General features: G+C 46.4%; 1 protein-coding gene across 15 annotated transcripts in view; it reads left to right on the forward strand.

The window, feature by feature from the left end:
• Positions 1 to 11,829: 11,829 nt before the first annotated feature.
• The window catches only part of ZNF329 (zinc finger protein 329), a 34,160-nt gene continuing 23,133 nt past the window's right edge, over positions 11,830 to 22,856 (forward strand). For 3 of the 15 annotated variants that reach the window (XM_038006445.2, XM_073015803.1, XM_007998404.3), the window contains exon 1: positions 11,830 to 12,456. The gene's annotated coding sequence lies outside the window, so the exon portion shown is untranslated. Of the gene's footprint in view, positions 12,457 to 13,449; positions 16,507 to 16,609; positions 19,672 to 19,956; positions 20,177 to 22,856 lie in introns of those variants that run through there. The other 12 variants (XM_038006449.2, XM_073015805.1, XM_007998410.3 and 9 more) reach the window with 6 other exon arrangements.

Raw genomic sequence — 22,856 nt, forward strand, 5'->3', positions numbered from 1 at the left:
CTTCGTTCCAAAAAAAAAAGCAGCAGCAGCTGAGCCATATTGCTGTCAATGGGAGCAATTTAAGAATAATCAATATTGCAGACCACTGATGGGAAAGGTGGAGGGAAACTGAGTATTTGAAGACATTGTTGAACTGCTGGATCATACTGATCCTGAAGCTATTCTGGCTGTCTAAGTCTCCAGGCATGTGAATAAAAATTATCTGATGAGGTGGGCTAGTTGCTACCAGCCCAGCAAGCATCCTGACTCATAGCACAGCAGCGGCAGATTCATTTGCTTTATCTTTTGTTTTGAGACTGTTTAAAATGGCAGCATAAGTCCTTTGGATCCCATCATCCCATCAGCTTGATATAGGTCTCTCTCTCTCTCTCTCTCTCTCTCTCTCTCTCTCTCTCTCTCTCTCTCTCTCTCTCTCTCTCTCTCTTTCCAGACGGACTCTCGCTCTGTCACCAGGCTGGAGTGCAGTGGCGCAATATCGGTTCACTGCAACCTCTGCCCCCTGGGTTCAGGTGATTCTCCTGCCTCAGCCTCCCAAGTACCTGGGACTTCAGGCGTTTGCCACCATGCCCAGCTCATTTTTGTATTTTTAGTAGAGACAAGGTTTCACCATGTTGGCCAGGATGGTCTCCAGCTCTTGATTTCATGATCCACCCACCTCGGCCTCCCAAAGTGCTGGGATTACAGGCGTGAGCCATTGCACCCGGCCAGCTTGCATATAGTTTTAAAACTGTTATTTATTTATTTATTTTTGAGACAGAGTCTCGCTCTGTCTCCCAGGCTGGAGTGCAGTGGCACGATCTCAGCTCACTGCAACCTCCACCTCCTGGATTCAAGCGATTCTCCTGCCTCAGCCTCCGAGTAGCTGGGACTACAGGCATGGGCTGTCTCGCCTGGTTAATTTGTGTATTTTTTAATAGAGACGGGGTTTCACTGTGTTGGCCAGGATGGTCTTGATCTCCTGACCTCGTGATCCGCCCATCTCAGCCTCCCAAAGTGCTGAGATTACAGGCACGAGTAACCACGCCCAGCTGTTTTAAAACTTTTAAAATTAAAGTTTAGTCCAGGCATGGCGACTCACACCTGTAATTCCAGAACTTTGGGAGGTCAAGGCATTAGGATCACTTGAGGTCAAGAGTTCCAGACCAGCCTGGCCAACATGGTGAAACACTGTCTACTAAAAATACAAAAACTAGCTAGGTGTGGTGGTACTTGCCTGTAATCCCAGCTCCTCAGGTGGTTGAGGCAGGAGAATCACTTAAACCCAGGAGGCAGAGGCTGGAGTGAGCAGAGATCACACGACTGCACTCCAGCCTGGGCAACAGAGTGAGACTGTGTCTCAAAACATTAATTAAATTAAAGTTTATATATAAACTTTATATACGTAAACTATATAAACTTTAAACATATATATACATATATATAGGCATAAAGTCCAAATTGTCACAGCTTGATGAGATTTTTTATGTATGTCTAAATATATAAATATTTAATACCCATATATAAAAATCCATCACACAGGTCAACAGAAAATATCTTTCCAAAACCCTGTACCACTTCCTGGTTAATATCTCCCAGAGTTAACTACTATCCTGATTATCATCATAAGTTTGTTTCTGTCCTCAAACTTCCTATCAATGGAATCATATAGTCTATGGTTTTCTGTGTCTAGCTTCTTCCAGTCAGCACAATGTGTTTGAGAGTCATCTAAGTTGCTGCATGTATCAGTAGTTCATGTTTGGTAAATTGCTGAGTAGAATTCCACTATGGATGGACCACACTTTGTCCATTTTATTATTGAGGGACTGCTGGGCTGTATCCAGTTTTGGCCGTTTATGACCTAATGCTTCTACGGATGTCCTTTTAGATGTCTTTTGGGGACATGGCTCATACTTCCATTGTGAGAAACTACTATTATGTTCTCTTGGGCAACTTTTCCAGAAAGAATACAAATTTTGAATGCTAACAGGTCTGTAGTGCTTACTCTCTCCTCATATCTGTGAATGATATATTTGCTGAGCATCAAATCCTGAAATCAGAGTCTTTTTGTTTCTGGAATCTTCACTTATCTTCTGATGTCCAGGGTTTCAGAAGAGAAACCAATGCTGCTCATCTCCTGTGCCCTTTGTAAGAGATTTTCAATGAAAGTTGTGAAGTTTGCACCAGTTTTGGAGTATGGGTACTTCACCAGGCTACGATGTCTTTTTAACCCTGCCAAGACACTGGGCATGCCCTTAGAAATGTGAACATACATACAACTTTTTCTTTTTTTTTGAGACGGAGTTTTGCTCTTGTCACCCAGGCTGGAGTGCAATGGCACAATCTCGGCTCACTGCAACCTTCGCCTCCCGGGATCAACGGATTCTCCTGCCTCGGCCTCCAGAGTAGCTAGGATTACAGGCATGTGCCACCACACCCACCTAATTTTTGTATTTTTAGTAGAGACAGGGTTTCACCATGTTGGCCAGGTTTGTCTCAAACTCCTGACCTCAGGTGATCCTCCTGCCTCGGCCTCCCAAAGTGCTGAGATTACAGGTGTGAGCCACCATGCCCGGCCAACATACAACTCTTTATGATGCCTCTATTTAAGTAAGTAGCAGAATGCCATTGGCAAAGTATTGGCAAGTTAGTATAAAGCTCTCTGATTTGTTTGGAGTGATAATATTTGGATTATGCAGGAAAAAAATTGATAGCATATCCTTTAGCCCTCATCTAGGACTATCATAAAATCATACACATAATGACACCCATGACACTAAAAGGTGTATGATTTCTGCAGCACTCTTCAAGGTTGGTGGTTCTTCTATTCATATGTGATGTAGAAAAACAGAAAAGCTGTTGCCATTGATAACATTTACATGTGATTACCTATGACAACCATTTCTCTTCTTTTTTCATTTTTTAGACAGGGTCTCATTTAGTCACCCAGGCTGGAGTGCAGTGGTACCATCTCAGCTCACTGTAGCCTTGACCTCCTCAAGCAATCATCACTTCCCAAGTAGCTGGGACTACAGGAATGCACCACCACGCACAGCTAATTTTTGTATTTTTATTAGAGATGGGGTTTCTCCATGTTGCACAGGCTAGCCTTGGACTCCTGAGCTCAAGTGATCCACCTGCTTTGTCCTCCGAAAGTGCTGGGATTACAGGTGTGAGCCACCGTGCCCAGCCATGATTATCTATGGCAACCTTTTTTTTTTTTTTTTTTGAGATGGAGTCTTGCTCTGTCGCCCAGGCTGGAGTGCAGTGGTGTGATCTCGATTCACTGCAACCTCCACCTCCTGGGTTCAGCTATTCTGCCTTAGCCTCCTAAGTAGCTGAGATTACAGGCATATGGCAGACATTTCTTTTTCTTTTGAAATGGAGTCTCGCTCTGTCCCCCAGGCTGGAGTGCAGTGGCGCGATCTTGGCTCACTGCAAGCTACGCCTCCCAAGTTCACACCATTCTCCTGCCTCAGCCTCCCGAGTAGCTGGGACTACAGGCGCCCGCCACCACACCTGGCTAAATTTTTTTGTATTTTTAGTAGAGACGGGGTTTCACCTTGTTAGCCAGGATGGTCTTGATCTCCTGACCTTGTGATCCACCCGCCTCGGCCTTCCAAATGCTGGGATTACAGGCGTGAACCACTGAGCCCGGCTGTGTATGACAGACATTTCTATGAGACATTGTTTATCAGGCCTAGACCCTAAGTCCCCATCAAATGGGTGTTTCTATGGCAAATTAGGGACATATGTAGAGTAGAACTTATCCCTGCTGATCTGTGGCTGCAGGGAGTCACAAGTTTGCAGTCTGGTTACATTCAGGTACTTAAGAGTTAAAAAACAGATGGTGGCTTTTGCCTCCTTTATAATTTATCCCTGATGTCAAATAAAATGGAATTCCAACCAATAGCTTTTCTACATTGATTTTTTTTCAATGAGTTTTTCTAATTTGTATGAATTTCCTGGTGTCAAATAAGGTAAAAGCCACGGTTGAAAGCTTGCCAACACTGACTACATTCATAGTGTTCTCCAGTATGAGTCCTCTTATGTTCAATAATATGAGAAAAACTCCCAAATGCTCTTCACGCAAATTACATGTATGGGGTTTTCCTCAGTATGAGTCCTCTGATATCACATCATAAGGGCTAGGCTGCATCTGAAGCCTTTCCCATGATGACTATATCCATCGCTTTGCTCTCCAGTGTGTCTTCTCTGATTTTTCAGTAGTGGAGGAGCAAAGTGTAAAACCTTTCCCTGAATGTTCACCTTTATAAGGTGTCTCTATAGATTCTTAGCTATAGGGTAAAAGTGTTCACTTCTTTAGAAGAATTTCCTAAATTCACGGCAAATATATAATTTCCCACAAGTATAAATTGTCTCATATTGAATAAGGTATAATTTGTATCTACAGCCTTTGCTACAGCGATTACATTTATAGTATTGTTCTCCTGTATAAGTTCTGAAACATACTGAAAGAAATATTTCTCCATAAAGACTCTCCAACACTCAACACATTTGTAAGGTCTATTTCCTGAGAGAGTTTACTTATACACCACTGGGGTTGAGCTCTGTTTAAAGACTTCTCTACATATATTACATTTATATGGTCTCTCTCCAGTATGACTTCTCTGATGTCAGAAAGTATTTACCATAAACAGGGATTTCTCACAATTCAGAACATCTGTAGGGCTTGTCACCTCTGTGAGTGCTCTCAAACCAAAGATGAGAGGAGCTCTGAATAGACTTTCCCACATTCCTTACATTCAACTGAACTCTCTCTAACCTGAATTCTTACATTGACTGAGGCTTGTGCTACACTTAAAAAATTTACTACGTATATTTCATATATAAGGCTTTTCTACACTGAACTACTTGCAAGTCTAAGAAGTTGAGTGTTTTGACCAAAAGCATTCCCCAAATCATGATTTTCAGGGGTTTTTCCCTGTGCATTTATGGTTTATTAAATCTGAACTTTGTTTTACAATGAATCATGTATGTAGTGGTGTTTGCTGATAAGAATATTGATTAGTGGGCTGGGCATGGTCGCTCACACCTTTAATCCCAACACTTTGGGAGGCCAAGGCGGGTGGATCACGAGGTCAGGAGTTCAAGACCAGCCTGGCCAAGATGGTGACACCTCCATCTCTCCTAAAAATACAAAAATTAGCCAGGCGTGGTGGCAGGTGCCTGTAATCCCAGCTACTTGAGAGGTTGAGGCAGAGAATTGCTTGAACCCAGGAGGTGGAGGTTGCAGTGAGCCAAGATCATGCCACTGCACTCCAGCTTGGGTGACAGAGTGAGACTCTGTCTCAAAAAACAACAAAGCTGGGTGCAGTGGCTCACGCCTGTAATCCCAGCACTTTGAGAGGCCGAGGTGGGCGGATCACGAGGTCAGGAGATGGAGACCATCCTGGCTAACATGGTGAAACCCTGTCTCTACTAAAAATACAAAAAATTAGTCGGGCTTGGTGGCGGGTGCCTGTAGGCTCAGCTACTCAGGAGGCTGAGGCAGGAGAATGGCGTGAACCCAGGAGGCGGAGCTTACAGTTAGCCGAGATTGCGCCACTGCACTCCAGCCTGGGTGACAGAGTGAGACTCCATCTCAAAAACAAAACAAAACAAAATGAAACAAAACAGAATATTGTTTAGTGGAAGAAGGCTTGAATTCTACTTGACATTAGCTGCGCATTTCTTATTCTTGCAGCCTCCCTCCTGAATCAGTGTTGCTCAAGCATCATTTATTCCACCCATCCCTCCTGGTCTTCCTTCTGCTTCTCTAAGTGGACCTTACAGTCCTGGTTTCTTCCAAATGTGAAGAAATGAAGTTCATTCTTTGTGAATCTTTCCATTTTCAGGATGGCATTTTTGTTGTTGTTGTTGTTGTTTTTGGTTTTGTTTGTTTGTTTTTGAGACGGAGTCTTGCTTTGTCACCCAGGCTGTAGTGCAGTGGCGCAATCTTGGCTCACTGCAACCTCTGCCTCCTGGGTTCAAACAATTCTCCTGCCTCAGCCTCCCAAGTAGCTGGGATTACGGCACATACCACCATGCCCAGCTAAGTTTTGTGTGTGTGTGTGTGTGTAAATATATATATATATATATATATATATATATATTTTTTTTTTTTAGTAGAGACGGGGTTTCACCGTGTTGGCCAAGCTGGTCTCAAACTCCTGACCTTGTGATCCACCCACCTCACCCTCCCAAAGTGCTGGGATTACAGGCATGAGCCACCATGCCTGGCTTGGCATATGGTTTTAAGATAAATGTCTTCCTTCCTGGTTATCTCTTTGTTTTTGATGATAGTTTCACAATCTGGAAAAAAATCAGATAAATTTTTACACTTCTTTTTTTTTTTTTTTTTTTTTTTTTTTTTTTTTTTTTTTTTGAGACGGAGTCTTGCTCTGTCACCCGGGCTGGAGTGCAGTGGCCGAATGTCAGCTCACTGCAAGCTCCGCCTCCCGGGTTTACGCCATTCTCTTGCCTCAGCCTCCCGAGTAGCTGGGACTACAGGCGCCCGCCACCTTTCCCGGCTAATTTTTTGTATTTTTAGTAGAGACGGGGTTTCACCGTGTTAGCCAGGATGGTCTCGATCTCCTGACCTTGTGATCCGCCCATCTCGGCCTCCCAAAGTGCTGGGATTACAGGCTTGAGCCACCGCGCCCGGCAAATTTTTACACTTCTACAATTGTTCATTGAACAAATAAATTATGGCTTGTTCAGTCTATTTAAAAACCATAATTTTAAGAGCTGGAGAGAAAATGCTGGGATTAAGCAGATCCAAAGCATGTGGATTTGTTTCCAAATCTGTCTTGCCAGGAGTGATTGAGCAAATAAGAATAAGCCCAGTCTCTCCAGGTGGCTGATGAGAAAACAGATCAATATCTGCTACTAGTCACTCCTCACTCTCTTTTCTTGTCTTGTCTTTTTTTTTTTCTTTTTTTTTTGAGATGGAGTCTCGCTCTGTCGCCCAGGCTGGAGTGCAGTGGCGTGATCTCTGCTCACTGCAAGCTCCGCCTCACGGGTTCACACCATTCTCCTGCCTCAGTCTCCCGAGTAGCTGGAACTACAGGCGCCCGCCACCACGCCTGGCTAATTTTTTGTATTTTTAGTAGAGATGGGGCTTCACTGTGTTAGCTAGAATGGTCTCAATCTCCTGACCTCTTGATCTGCCCACCTCGGCCTCCCAAAGTGCTGGGATTACAGGTGTGAGCCACCGCACCCGGCCCCTGTTTTTGTTTTTGTTTTTGTGACAGAGTCTCACTCTGTTGCCCAGGCTGGAGTGCAATGACACAGTCTTGGTCACTGCAACCTCTGCTTCCGGGGTTCAAACGATTCTCCTGCCTCAACCTCCTGAGTAGCTGGAATTACAGAAGAGCACCACCATGCTTTGCTAATTTGTTTTAGTAGAGACGGGGTTTTATCACGTTGGCCAGGCTGGTCTTGAGCCACCGCACCCAGCCTAAGCTGCTATGTTTTGGGGTAATTTCTTACAAAGCAGTGGATAATTAACACAGAACCTCTCCCTGTTCCTTGCCTTAGGACTAAAACACACGAGACTAGCTTTAACAAACAGGATGTTAGCTCATGTGGTGTGAATAGAGGTGTGAGGTATGTCCCCCAATAAACCTTTTGCAGTTCCAACTCCATCTCAGTATCTACTGATCCTTAACTGTGACGCCTGGAGAAGCCAGACAGAAAAAAATCAGAGGAAAAGGAAGCCAGGGAGCTGTTACATAAAACTTAATGCGCAGCTGTGAGACAGACTCCAGCACAGACGTGGGTGAACTATATGAAGTGACCAGTCTCCTCAACAATTGGGTAGCTAATGAACAGACTTACAGGACATGTGCAAATTTGCTGGTTATTAAGAACATGCAGGCCGGGCGCGGTGGCTCAAGCCTGTAATCCCAGCACTTTGGGAGGCCGAGACGGGCGGATCACGAGGTCAGGAGATTGAGACCACCCTGGCTAATACAGTGAAACCCCGTCTCTACTAAAAAATACAAAAAAACTAGCCGGGCAAGGTGGCGGGCACCTGTAGTCCCAGCTACTCGGGAGGCTGAGGCAGGAGAATGGTGTAAACCCGGGAGGCGGAGCTTGCAGTGAGCTGAGATCCGGCCACTGCACTCCAGCCTGGGCGACAGAGCGAGACTCCGTCTCAAAAAAAAAAAAAAGAACATGCAAGCTAAGCTGGGCGTGGTGGCTCAAGCCTGTAATTCCAGCACTTTGCAAGGCTGAGGCAGACAGATCACCTGAGGTCAGGAGTTTGAGACCAGCCTGGCCAGTCTGGAGAAACCCTGTCTCTACTTAAAAAAAAAAAAAAAAAATTAGCCAGGCATGGTGGCGTGCACCTGTAATCCCAACTACTAGGGAGGCTGAGACAGGAGAATCACTTGAACCTGGGAGGCGGAGGTTGCAGTGAGCCAAGATTGTGCCACTGCACTCTAGCCTGGGCGACACAGCAAGCCTCCATCTCAAACAAACAAACTATGCAATTTAAATGAACAATACATTTCAATTTCTGGGCTGTATACTGTGACAGAAAAAAAATTCTATGATGGTACCTGTGGCACTTCCTGTTGTGACACTATGATTAGTTTAGGTTATCTGGCAAAGCTGAGGGATTTTGCAGATGTTCCAAAACAGTTAAAAGTCTTTGAAACAGAGCTTGGCCGATGGTAGTGGCTCACACCTGTAATCCCAGTACTTTGGTAGGCTGAGGCCAGTGGATCACTTAAGGTCAGAAGTTTGAGACCAGCCCGGGCAACATAGTGAGGACTAGTCTCCACCTTTTTTTTTTTTTTTGAGACAGAATCTCATTCTGTCACCCACGCTGGAGTGCAATGGTGCAATCTCGGCTCACTGCAACGTCCACCTCCTGGGTTCAAGTGATTCTCCTGCCTAAGCCTCCCGAGTAACTGGGACTATAGGTGCATACTACCATGCCCGGCTAAACAAAAAAATTTTTAAAAATTAGCCAGGCATGGTGGTGTGTATGCCTGTAATCCCAGCTATTTGAGATGCTGAGGCAGGAGGAATGCTTGAGCCCAGGAAGTTGAGGCTGTGGTAAAGTATGATTGCGCCACTGCACTCCAGCCTGGATGACAAAGTATGGTGAGGTTCTGTCTAAATAAATAAATGAGAAGGCTTAGTTACCGACTCTTGCTGGTGGCCTGAAAAAAGGAAGCTACTGTGAGCTCTACAGCTGCAAATAAATGGATTTAGCCAACTTGAATGAACGTGAAAGTAGATTCTTCTACAATCAAGTCTACAGATGTGAATGTAGCCAGCTGACAGCTAGATTGCTACTTCTGGAGATCCTAAACAGAGGGCCCAGTTAAGCTATGTCCAGACTCTTGACTCACAAGAACAGTGAGATAATAAATACATGTGGTTTTTCCCGGGAGGTGGAGCTTGCAGTGAGCCGAGATGGTGCCACTGCACTCCAGCCTGGGCAACACAGCGAGACTCCGTTTCCAAAAAAGAGCAGAAAAAAATGTGGTTTTTAAGCTGTTAATTTTGTGGTAAGTTGTTACACAAAAACAGAAAACAGGCCAGGCATGGTGGCTCATGCCTGTAATCCTAGCACTTTGGGAGGCTGAGGCGGGTGGATCATGCGGTCAGGAGTTCGAGACCAACCTGGCCAATATGGCGAAACTCTGTATCCACTAAAAATACAAAAAATAGCTGGGTGTAGTGGTGCACGCCTGTAGTCCCAGCTACTCAGGAGGCTGAGGCAGGAGAATCGCTTGAACCCAGGAGGCGAAGGTTGCAGTGAGCCGAGATCGTGCCACTACATTCCAGCCTGGGTGACAGAGCAAGACTCCATCTCAAAAAAACAAAACAGAAAACCAGAAAACAATAGAGACATGCAAAGCTTAGAGAACATGAGTCTCTGCTGGGTGAACGTGGGTGGCAATGACCTTCTCACACTGATTGTAGAAGACATATGAAAGGAAATTTCATAGTATATGACTAAAACTATTTTAAATGTTTATGCCATTCTTTCTAGCTTCTAGGAATTGTACTTGTAGCAGTTCTTCCAAAATATGCTTCAGTAATTAAACAGCGGATTTGCATTGAAGGTTTATCATGCAGAGCGCACAGGTATTAGCTAATGCAGTCCTCATACAGCAATGTATGTTATACTCTGCTGTGATAGTTAAATGACAAAGTTTTAGAGAAATGAAATCTTTTGACTCAGTTTATGCAACTAGAAAGCATATGTGCTAATAAGCAGATGCTAATTGGCTTGAGTCCATTAGTCACTCTTTTTTTGTTTGTTTGTTTTCTCTTATGAGACAGGGTCTCACTCTGTCACCCAGGCTGAAGTACAATCACAGCTCACTGCAGCCTTGATCTCCTGTGCTCCAGTGATTCTCCTGCCTCAGCCTCTCAAAGTGTGGGATTACAAGCATGAGCCTCCACGGCTGGCCCATAGTCACTCAATCCCCTGTTTAATTACTATCGAAATAAATGCAATAATGGATACTTGGCTCAAGCATATATTGTTGAATATTAATTATCTAACCCAGGGGCTGGATACGTGGGTGTTCACACAATTCTTTTTTTTTTTTTCTTGTGAGACAGAGTCTCACCCTGACATCCAGGCTAGAGTGCAGTGGTACAATCATGCCTCAACATCCCAGGGTTCAGGGGATTCTCCTGCCTCAGTCTCCTGAGTAGCTGGGACTACAGGTGCGTGCCACAAAGCCCGGTTAATTAAAAAATTTTTTTTTTTTTAGAAATGAGGTCTCACTATGTTGCCCAGACTGTTCTCGAACTCCTGAGCTCAAGCGACCCTCCCTTCCCAGCCTCCCAAAGTGCAGAAAGCACAGGTGTGAGCCACTGGGCCGGGCCCACACAATTGTTTCAAATTTTCTGCCTGTTTGAAAATGTTCTTAATACAATGTTGGGGTAAGGTAAATGCAATATTTATTTTGCAGTTCTTACCTCTTTGGCTGAGGGAATTGCTTGCTCCTCAGAGACTCTTTCTTTCTCTTTTCTTCCTTCTTTCCTTCCTCCCTCTCTTTCTCCCTTTCTCCCTTTCTTTCGCGACTGAGTTTCACTCTTGTTGCCCAGGCTGGAGCGCAATGGCACGATTTCGGCTCACCGCAACCTCCGCCTCCCGAGTTCAAGCGATTCTCTTGTCTCAGCCTTCCTGAGTAGCTGGGACTACAGGTGCCCGTTTGGTAGAGACTATTTTTTGTATGTTTAGTAGTTTCACCATGTTGGCCAGGCTACTCTTGAACTCCTGACCTCAGGCGATCCGCCCGCCTCGGCCTCCCAAAGTGCTGGGATTACAGGCGCGAGCTACCGCGCCCGGCCCTCCTCAGGGAGTTTCTAAACTAACTGTCAGTAAGCCACTGGTTTTCCCTGTATTCATAAAAAAACTGACAGGAACGCCCAGGATCCTAAAGTGAGCTTCAGTCTCAAGATAGTCAGCGACCGCCCTCCGGGCCAGCGTCGGGGCCTTGAGGGGCCTCTGGAAAGTGAATCACAGGGAGCATCTCGGGGTTTCAGGATTTTGGCTGTCCGCTGCCCAAGCCTTGGCATCACGGGCGTTTTTCCCTCTCACGTTCAGGTCCCTTCAAGGTCGGCGCCAGGTATCCTCCCAGAACACGGGCATACAGCCACGCCCAGGACCCCCACTGCCTACCTGCTGCCGCTAGAGGGCGCCATCGTCGCGGCTAACGCAACCTGAGGGATGAAGCGGTGGAGCACCACATCGCGGGGTTTTCTGGGAGATGTAGGCGGTGGAAGCATACGCATGCGCAGCGACTGCGCCGCAGTGGGCGCGCATGTGCAGCGGAGGGTCCAGCTTCCGCCTTGGCGGAGGGGCGTGATGACCCGGAGTCTCCAAGCCACTGCAGAGTAGTGCGGGGCCCGGGGCTCTAAGGGGTAGCCGCAACCTGGACGGCCCGGGACACAGCTGCGGGTTCCGGCCGACAGGCCCGGAGTTGCGGCCTCGGCTCCGCTGTGGGTGCACGGGCTGGGGCTGCGGCGACTCCTGTGCGCTCCGCGTCTGCGGCTGGTAGGAATGGGGATCGTCCCCAGATCCCGCCTTCCGGGCAGGGCCTCCCCTGCCAGCGATCCTGCCCACAGTCCAAGGATCATCCTCGCTTCTCGTGGACTGCGGTGTCAGCCGCCCGAGCCGGTCCCCGGACACCTGGCCAGGTGACAGCCCCCAACCTCCGCTTAGCGGGGGGTGGTCTGCGAGACCCCCTCATCCCCGGCAGACGTTCCCGAGCTCCGGAGGGAAAAAAGGACGAGGAAGGGGCTGCTTATGAGTCTGTCGGTGTTGATTTAGTAGTTGTGGAATGTGAGCCCTGGGGAAGTAAGTGGAAGAGGCATGGACCGTGTGGCTCCACTGGGGCGTTCGCGAATGCCTCCTGGAGGAGGAGACCAACCAGAAAGAAGAGGCAGCGTCCAGCAACTGGACAAAGGCCAGAGGGCTTTTCTGGCAAGAGGACTGGGGTGAGCAGAAGCTGATCCGGCTCTTTATCCCTGGGCGCAAGTGCCGTGTGGCATAGGTCAGTGAGGGCCTGAAAGGGATGTTGAGCCAGCAACAAAATGCCTTGAGTGCCCCATTAAAGAAGCAACAACTGTGGCTCACGCCTGTAATCCCAGCACTTTGGGTGGCCCAAGCGGGCGGATTGCCTGAGCTCAGGGGTTCAAGACCAGCCTGGCCAACATAGTGAAACTCTGTCTCTACTAAAAATACAAAAATTAGCCACCCGTGGTGGCACGTGCCTATAATCCCTGCTACTGGGAAGGCCGAGACAGGAGAATCGCTTGAACCGGGGATGCAGAGGTTGGAGGCTGCAGTGAGCCGACATCACGCCACTGCACTCCAGCCTGGGCGATAAAGCTAGACTGTCAAAAAAAAAAAAAAAAAAAAAAAAAAAACGGAAAAAGATCACATATGTTGGCCAGACAAGGTGGCTCATGCCTGTAACCCCAGCACTTTGGGAGGCTGAGGATTACTTGAGCCCTGGAGTTTGAGAGCAGCCTGGGTAAAATAGTGAGACCCCATCTCTACTAAAAAAATTAGAGGCATGGTGGTGTACACCTGTAGTCCCAGCAACTGGGGAGGTTGAGATGGGAGGATTGCTTGAGACCATGAGGTCAAGGCTGCAGTGAGCTATGATCATGTCACTGGACTACATCCTAGACAACAAAGACTCCATCCCTAAGAAAAAAAAAAAAAAAGTCATTTTGTAAATGACTTCTGGGATGCTTATCTTGATGTAGAAAATCTCCTACCCCAAGAATAAACAGATAATTCCTGAACAAGGATTGGCAAACAATGGCCTCAGTGGGCCTTCTGTTTCTGTAAAGTTTTATTGGAATGCAGTCACACTCGTTTGTTTAGTATTATCTAGGCTGCTATCTGGCAGAGTTGGGTAGTCATGGCAGAGACCTTATGGTCTGCAAAGCTGAAAATATTTATTACTGTGCTTTTTACAGAAAAAGATAGCCTACCTGTGACCTAGAAGCATATACACTTGTGGCCGGGCGCAGTGTCTCACGCCTGTCATCCCAACACTTTGGGAGGCTGAGGTGGATGGATCACCTGAGGTCAGGAGTTCGAGACCAGCCTGGCCAACAAGGTGAAACCCCGTCTCTACTAAAAATACCAAAATTAGCCGGGTGTAGTGGTGTGTGCCTGTAATCCCAGCTACTCTGGAGGCTGAGGCAGGAGAATCACTTGAACCTGGAAGGTGGAGGTTGCAGTGAGCTGAGATCTTGTCACTGCACTCCAGCTTGGGGGACAGAGTGAGACCCAGTCTCAAAAACTACAAAAAAGAATATACACTTGTGCCAGCACAATACTTAGCACTAAAGATTTCTCTTTGCCACTGAACAGAAAAAACACCCTTGTTATTATTAATGATGTTATGCTTTATTGTTAACTTTATTACTAGATTACTTTTACTCATCTCTTCTTTCATACTCTTCTACTCTTCTGATATTTGTGTGTTTTAGTGCCTGTTTTAGCCCATCTGCTTAATATGATACATTTTAGTATCTAATAAAGGGTGTCTGATTTTTTTTTTTTTTGGAGACAGAGTAGCACCCTGTCTCCTGTTGTCACCCAGGCTGGAGTGCAGTGGTGCGATCTCAGCTCACTGCAACCTCCGCCTCCCAGGTTCAGGCAATTCTCCTGCCTCACCCTCTTGAGTAGCTAGGATTACAGGTGCTCGTCACCACACCAGGCTAATTTTTGTATTTTTAGTACAGATGGGTTTCACCATGTTCGCCAGGCTGGTCTTGAATTCCAGACCTCAAGTGATCTACCCATCTCGGCCTCCCAAAGTGCTGGGATTATAGTCGTGAGCCACCGTATCCAGCCTCTGACTATTCTTTTAACCAGATACTGTTGGACTTTTCATATGATCTTTAAGTTGTTTTATTCTGTGAGATGGCGGGGGTGGGGAGGAGTCTTTGAATTGGAATTGCTATAATTTTGTTTAGTAGTTTTGTGAAGATCTTTTTTTTTTTTTTTTTTTTTTTTTTGAGACCGAGTGCTAGGAATGCAGGCATGAGCCACCGTGCCCAGCCAATTTTTATGTTTTTAGAGATGGGGTTTTACCATGTTGGCCAGACTCATCTTGAACTCCTGACCTCAGGTGATTCCCCCAGCCTGGCCTCCCAAAGTGTTAGGATTACAGGCGTGAGCCACTGTGCCCAGTCTGATATTTTAATATTTTAAAAAAATAGGCCGGGCGCGGTGGCTCACGCCTGTAATCCCAGCACTTTGGGAGGCCGAGGTGGGCGGATCACGAGGTCAGGAGATCGAGACCATCCTGGCTAACACAGTGAAACCCCATCTCTACTAAAAATACAAAAAATTAGCCGGACATGGTGGCGGGTGCCTGTGGTCCCAGCTACTCGGGAGGCTGAGGCAGGAGAATGGCGTGAACCCAGAAGGCAGAGCTTGCAGTGAGCCGAGATTGTGCCACTGCGCTCCAGCCTGGGTGAGAGCGAGACTCCGTCTCAAAAAAAAAAAAAAAAAAATTTTTAAAAAATATGTAGGCCTTCATGGAGAAATTAAAAAAAAATACTTTCCATTCAGGAATAATATGTCATTGTGTTCTGAACTTAACTTTAGGTCTGTTAATGAGGTTTTTGTATTTTCTTCATGAAAATCCTTTATTGCTTTTGCTAATTGATTTCCAAGTTGCTCCCAGCATCACTATTGTGAGTGACAATTTAATCACTATTCTGGATTAGAGTTTTTTTTCCAATTTTCATTTCAAAATTGTGAAGTATTTCAACCTGCGGAGAGGTTCGGAGAGTAATAGAATAATATATAAATAATAAAGATGACACCCATGTATCATCTAGATTTTACCTGTGTTAACATATAGTCAGATTTTCAGATTTTGATTTGTTTTTTCGTATCAAGCATCACAGGTGTAACTGAGGTCTCCTTTGTCTCTTCCCCAACTCTTTCCCCTCTCTCCCCTCAGGTGCCACTTTCTTGAGGTTGGACAATCTATCTAGTCCATGTTATTGTTACTTTACTACTTATGTATGAATCTCTGTATAACAGATTTTGTGTCTTTTATTTCCACGTAAGTTGTATCATGTGGATAAGTGCACAGTTTACTTTTTGCACTCAGTTTTTGGAGAACTGTCCATCTTGTATATAAGTTAGTCTTTTTTTTTTTTTTTTTTGAGACAAAGTCTCGCTCTTGTCCCCCAGGCTGGAGTGTGATGGTGCGATCTCCGCTCACTGCAACCTCCACCTCCCGAATTCAAGCGATTCTCTTACCTCAGCCTCCCAAGGAGCTGAGATTACAGGCGCCTGCCACCACGCCTGGATAATTTTTGTATTTTTGGTGGAGACGGGGTTTCCCCATGTTGGCCAGGCTGGTCTGGAACTCCTGACCTTAGGTGAGCCCAGTCCGTTTGTTTTAACCACCCCCTATTGCTCCTTTTCTCATACCACAATTTCTCTCTTCCCTGTCAGTAAATATTTAGGCTTCCAATTTTCCCATGCTAAAGTTTAAGAGAATCACTGAAAGAATGAAAACAATGTGTAGTTTTCATTTTCAACCGGCTGTTACTACAGAGGAAAGTTACTGGCTTTGTTTACATTTCTTAGATCTAGTCATTTTAACAAATTAGTCCTCCCAAAATGCTGGGATTGCAGGCGTGAGCCACGCACCCAGTAAATAATTATATTGCCAATGAATAATGAGTGTACTTATTCTGAATTTTAACATTATCTCAAAAAAAAGGTTATAGAAATATTTTAGGAAATTATGCAGTAAGTAAAAGGAAGACTCTATAACAAAATAATGATAGCATCGGGTTAAAAATCAGCGGAGGCCATAGGAGAAAGTAAACTCCTGCGCGTCCGCCCTGAGGCAAGTCCACGGGGCTAATAACCCGCTACCCGCGGCAGCTCCAGCATTGGGCTGGGTAAGCGCGGGGACTCCGCGCACGCGCACATCCGTCTCCCGGCAGCCGCGCAAGCGCAATCGCCCGGAACATGGCTGCCGCCGGCCGCCAACTGTAAGTGCCAACACATCCCTGAGCCCTGCGCTGCCTCCGTTTCCCTCGGGGGGACGGCTTGGCGGGTGGAGGCCCGCCGGGTCCTTGTGGGGAGGCGAGGGGCGCGTCCGCGGGTGGGTTTCACGTGGGTAGTGGGCATGTCGGGCTCGCTAGGGCGAGGGTCTGGCCAGGGGCGTAGTTGTCCTGGCGGGTGGGGACGCTCTGTGGCGATTGGGGTCACTCCTCTGAGGGCGAGGTGGCTCCCGGGCTGGTCTGGACGCCCCCGCTCTTTCCTTAGAGTCACCCGTGAGTTCCGTGCTCGCATCTCTATCCCGCCCTCCCATAGAGACAGTTTTGCCGCGCCTGCTGGGGTCCGGGTCCTGGTCCGTCCCTGGGGTAACCCCCGAGTCTACCGCTTTTCTACTGGCTGGTGGGAGGGCCAGTGTAGGCTTGGGTCGGCCTCCGGCTGAATTGGTGGCCGTGAGCCAGGGGGCTGAGCTGCTTCCCCTTTCAGTCTCACAGGTGTTAGATCACCTGTGTGTTTTTCCATTTGATATTGCAAAATCATGTTTTACCGCAGTTCTCAGTGAGGGCCGCATTTTTGCACCTGTTTAGTGACCATTTCGCTGTCTTTTTCCTTGGTTTAGTGGCTTATTTCCTTTGTACACTCTCCCAGTCTCAATATTTTATGACAGAAAATGTTGGTTTAGATAGAGAAGCTGAAAGACTTGTGCAGTGAAAGACCCCGTTAACATCTGCTGAACTTACTGTATCCCTTACCTTTCCTTCTGTCCATCCTTTCAGCCATCCATGAATCCACTTATTTTTGGAAACATTTCAAAGTAAGTCGCATATATCACAACACTTCTCCCTCAGACAGCTCACTGTGCTCACCATGAATTAAAGTTCAATAGTGCTTTTTTAAATTTTTTGAGCCAAAATTGACTTTCAGTGAAATGCACAGATCTTCACTGTACCATTGATGAGTTTTGACAAATGCAACCTAAACCTTTATTAAAATTACCATCAGCCCGAAAAGGTCCCTTATTTTTTGCCAAGTAAAAAAATTTAGCTGTTGGAAGTTGGGCTTGTTAAAGTACGTTTTGAATACCCAGCTTTTGTCTGTTTTTCTTTTCCCACAGCAAGTGACTTTCCTCCATTCTACTGCTTGTTTCCCTCTCTCTTCACCCAGCTTTTCATTTTGAAAAGTTCCACAGTTGCATAAAAGTTGCAGGAATAGTTTAACACTTGTAAAACCATCCAGATTCTCATATTATTAACACTTTTTGCCACATCAGCTTTATCTTTCTCTTCTCCCTGCCTCAAACACATGCATAGATGTTACCAGAAAGGGGGACCGGAGCTATACCCCAAGAAAGGGTTCTTATATCTCAGGAAAGAAAATTCAGGGTGAGTCCACAGAGTAAAGTGAAAGCAAGTTTATTAAGAAAGTAAAGGAATGAAAGAATGGCTACTCCATAGATAGAGCAGCCCCAAGAACTGCTGGTTGCCCATATTTATGGTTATTTCTTGATTCTATGCTAAACAAGGGGTGGATTATTCATGCCTACCATTTTTAGGCCATGTAGGGTAACTTCCTGATGTTACTATGACATTTATAAACTGTCATGGTGCTAGTGGGAGCAGGATCAGAGGTCCCTCTCGTCGCCGTCTTGGTTTTGGTGGGTTTTAGCCGCCTTCTTTACTGCAAGCTGTTTTATCAACAAGGTCTTTATGACCTGTATCTTTTGCCAATCTCCTGTCTCATCCTGTGTCCTAGAATGCGTTAACTGTCTGGAAATGCAGCCCAGTAGGTCTCAGCCTTATTTTACCCAGTCCCCATTTAAGATGGAGGTTAGCTTTGGTTCAAACACCTCTGACATAGGGTTCTCTTTTTTTTTTTTGAGATGGAGTCTCTCTCTGTCGCCCAGGCTAGAGTGCAGTGGCCAGATCTTGGCTCACTGCAAGCTCCGCCTCCCGGGTTTACGCCATTCTCCTGCCTCAGCCTCCCGAGTAGCAGGGACTACAGGCGCCTGCCCCCTTGCCAGGCTAGTTTTTTTTGTATTTTTTAGTAGAGATGGAGTTTCACCATGTTAGCCAGGATGGTCTCAATCTCCTGACCTCATGATCCGCCCTTCTCAGCCTCCCAAAGTGCTGGGATTACAGGCTTGAGCCACCGCGCCCGGCCGGGTTCTCTTTTTATATTTTACACACACACACTCATACAGACAGCAGGTGTTGCAGAGGTAGGTGTGGTACAGACATATATTTACATACACTTAGTTTTTTTGACTGAGTTACTGAAAGTATGTTGTAAATATCATACCTCACTCTGAAATACTTCAGCCAGGATCTTGTAAGAAAAGTAACGTTCTTGTTTTTTAATTTTGTATTTTTTATAGAGATGAGGTTTCACTATGTTGCCCAGACTGGTCTTGAACTCCTGGCCTTAAGCAGTCCTCCTGCCTTGGCCTCCCAAAGTGCTGGGATTACGGGTGTGAGCTGCCATACCCAACCAAAAAGAACATTCTTGAACAAAACTAGTGTTATTATCACACCAAAGTATACTTTTTTTTTTTAAGATAGAATCTGTTTTTTTTTTTTTTTTTTTTTTTTGAGTTGGAGTCTCACTCTGTTGCCCAGCCTGGACTGCAGTGGCATGATCTCGGCTCACTGCAAGCTCTGCCTCCCGGGTTCATACCATTCTCCTGCCTCAGCCTCCTGAGTAGCTGGAACTACAGGCGCCCGCCATCATGCCCAGCTAATTTTTTGTATTTTTAGTAGAGATGGGATTTCGCTGTGTTAGCCGGGATGGTCTCGATCTCCTGACCTCGTGATCCGCCCACCTCAGCCTTCCAAAGTGCTGGGATTACAGGCGTGAACCACCACGCCCAGCCAAAGATAGAATCTTATCCCCGTCATCCAGGGTAGAGTCCAGTGGTGCAATCTTGGCTCACTGGAACCTCCACCTCCCAGGCTCAAGTGATTTTCCTGCCTCAGCCTCCCAAGTAGCTGGAATTACAGGCATTGTGCCACTATGCCCAGCTCATATTTGTCTTTTTAGTACACATGGAGTTCCGCCACGTTGACCAGGTTGGTCTTGAACTCCTGACCTCAAGTGATCTGCCTACCTCGGCCTCCCACGGTGCTGGGATTACAGGACTGAGCCACTGCACCTGGCCCCAGGTACTTTATTATTGATACAGAACTCTTGTCTGATATAGTTTGTATGTAGCTGATATAGTTTGTATGGTTTTTTGGGTATTTCTTTTGATCCAGGATCCTGTGTTACATTTACTTGTCATGTTATTTTAGTCTCCCTCAACCTTGAATGGCACTCCCCTTTCTTTTTTTTTTTTTTTCCCATGAAATTGATATTTTTTTAAAAGACCCAGCTGGTGGTTGTGTAGATTGTCACTTGATGTTCAGTTGATGTTCCCAGTATTAAATTCAGACTCTTATCTTTGGCAGGGCATTGTCTGAGTGACATCATGTTCTTCTTGGTGTGTCATGTCAGGAAGCACGTGAGGCTGGTGGTGATCAGACTTCTGTCATGTGGTTAAAGTGCTCTCGCCGGGATCCTCCACTTTTTCCCTTCTGTAATTGATAAGCCATTCTAGAGATGGTACTTTGAATGTTCTTTTATGTTCATGGTGTATTACTCATTTTGATATAGTAAGATGTTTCAAATCTTTTTCTTTATGTTTTGTGCCTTTTGTAAGTTGTTTAAGAAATTCTTTGGCTTGGCGCGGTGTTTCACGCCTATAATCCTAGCACCTTGCAAAGCTGAGGCAGGCGGATGACTTGAGGTCATGAGTTCAACACCAGCCTGGCCAACATGGTGAAACCCTGTCTCTATTAAAAATATAAAAATTAGGCGGGTATGGTGGCAGGCACATGCAATCCAAGCTATTCGGGAGGCTGAGGCAGGAGAATCGCTTAAACCCAGGAGGCGGAGGTTGCAGTGAGCCGAGATCATGCCACTACACTCCAGCCTGGGTGACAGAGTCAGACACTGTCTCAAAAAAAAAAAAAAAAAAAAAAAGAAAAAAAATTTTTTTGGCTTGACGCAGTGGCTCATGCCTTAATCCCAGCATTTTGAGAGTCTGAGGCTGGAGGATCACTTGAACTCAGGAGTTTGAAACCAGCCTGGGCAACATAGTGAGACCCAACCTCTGCAAAACATTAAAAAAAAAAATGGCTGGGCGTGGTGGCTCACGCCTGTATTCCCAGCACTTTGAGAGGCCAACGCGGGCAGATCACGAGGTTGGGAGATCGAGACCATCCTGGCTGACACAGTGAAACCCCGTCTCTACTAAAAATACAAAAAATTAGCCGGACATTGGGGGCTGGCACCTGTAGTCCCAGCTACTAGGGAGGCTGAGGCAGGAGAATGGCGCGAACCCAGGAGGCGGGGTTTGCAATGAGCCGAGATCGCGCCACTACACTCCAGCCTGGGCGACAGAGCAAGACTCCATCTGAAAAAAATAAAATAAAATAAAATAAAATAAGCCAGGTGTGATGGCATACTCCTATGGTCATAGCTGCTGAGCCCAAGAGTTCAAGATTGCAGTGAGCCATGATCATGCTACTGCATTGAAGCCTGGGCATCAAAGCAAGACTCTGTCTCTTTTTTTTTTTTTTTTTTGAGACGGAGTCTTGCTCTGTCGCCCGGGCTAGAGTGCAGTGGTCGGATCTCAGCTCACTGCAAGCTCCGCCTCCCAGGTTTACGCCATTCTCCTGCCTCAGCCTCCCGAGTAGCTGGGACTACAGGCGCCGCCACCTCGCCTGGCTAGTTTTTTGTATTTTTAGTAGAGACGGGGTTTCACCGGGTTAGCCAGGATGGTCTCGATCTCCTGACCTCGTGATCCGCCCATCTCGGCCTCCCGAAGTGCTGGGATTACAGGCTTGAGCCACCGCGCCCGGCCGACTCTGTCTCTTTAAAAAACAAAACAAAACAAAACATTCTCGGCTGTGTGCTGTGGCTCATGCCTGTAATCCCAGCACTTTGGGAGGTTGAGGCAGGCAGATCACCTGAGGTCCGGAGTTCGAGATCAGCCTGGCTAATTTGGTGAAACCCCATTTCTATTAAAAATATAAACAATTAGCTGAGTGTGGTGGCGCATGCCTGTAATCCCAACTACTTGGGAGGCTGAGGCACGAGAGTTGCTTGAACGAGGCGGAGGTCGCAGTGAGCAGAGATCACGCCATTGCACTCCGGCCCAGCTACACAGCGAGACTCTCTCAAAAAAAATAGATAGATAGATAGATAGATATAGATATAAAATTAGCTGCACGTGGTGGCAGGTACGTGTAGTCCTGGCTACTCAGGAGGCTGAGGCAAGAGAATCTCTTGAACCCAGGAGGCAGAGGTTGCAGTAAGTCATCATCACGCCACTGCACTCCAGCCTGGGCCACAGCGAGACTCCATCTGAAAAAAAACAAACAAAACAATAACAACAGCATTTTTCTACCCTGATAACTCAAAGATATTCTTGTAGTTCTATATTTCTTTTTCTTTTTCTTTTTTTTTTTTTTTTTTGAGACGGAGTCTCGCTGTTGTTGCCCGGGGTTGGAGTACAGTGGCGCAATCTCGGCTCACTGCAAGCTCCACCTCCCAGGTTCCAGCAATTCTCCTGCCTCAGCCTCCCGAGTAGCTGAGATTACAGGCGCCTGCCCCCATGCCCAGCTAATTTTTGTATTTTTTTTTTTTTTTTTTTTTTGGAGACGGAGTCTTGCTCTGTCGCCCGGGCTGGAGTGCAGTGGCCGGATCTCAGCTCACTGCAAGCTCCGCCTCCCGGGTTCACGCCATTCTCCTGCCTCAGCCTCCCGAGTAGCTGGGACTACAGGCGCCCGCCACTTCGCCCGGCTAGTTTTTTTTTGTGTTTTTAGTAGAGACGGGGTTTCACCGTGTTAGCCAGGATGGTCTCGATCTCCTGACCTCGTGATCCGCCCATCTCGGCCTCCCAAAGTGCTGGGATTACAGGCTTGAGCCACCGCGCCCGGCCTAATTTTTGTATTTTTAGTAGAGACAGGGTTTCACTGTGTTGGCCAGGCTGATCTCGAACTCCTGACCTCAGGTGATCCACCTGCCTCAGCGTCCCAAAGTCCTGGGATTATAAGCGTAAGCCACTGCGCCTAGCCTAGTTCTATATTTCTAATCATTCAAAAAAATTTTTTTCTCACATACTATGTAGGTCTTATAAGCATGTGGGCGAGTGTGAGTGAATTTGGAATTGTAATTATTTTTCCATCTGAAAAGACAGCAAGAGATATACTTACTTGTGCTAATGTGTGAGGCCACCTTTCCCACCTTCTAAACTATTATATGCCTCCAAGTCTGTTTGGGGCTCTGTCCTTCCTGTACCTTC

This window comes from Chlorocebus sabaeus, chromosome 6 (genome assembly GCF_047675955.1).
Source record: "Chlorocebus sabaeus isolate Y175 chromosome 6, mChlSab1.0.hap1, whole genome shotgun sequence".
In the NCBI taxonomy this organism is placed as follows: domain Eukaryota; kingdom Metazoa; phylum Chordata; class Mammalia; order Primates; family Cercopithecidae; genus Chlorocebus; species Chlorocebus sabaeus.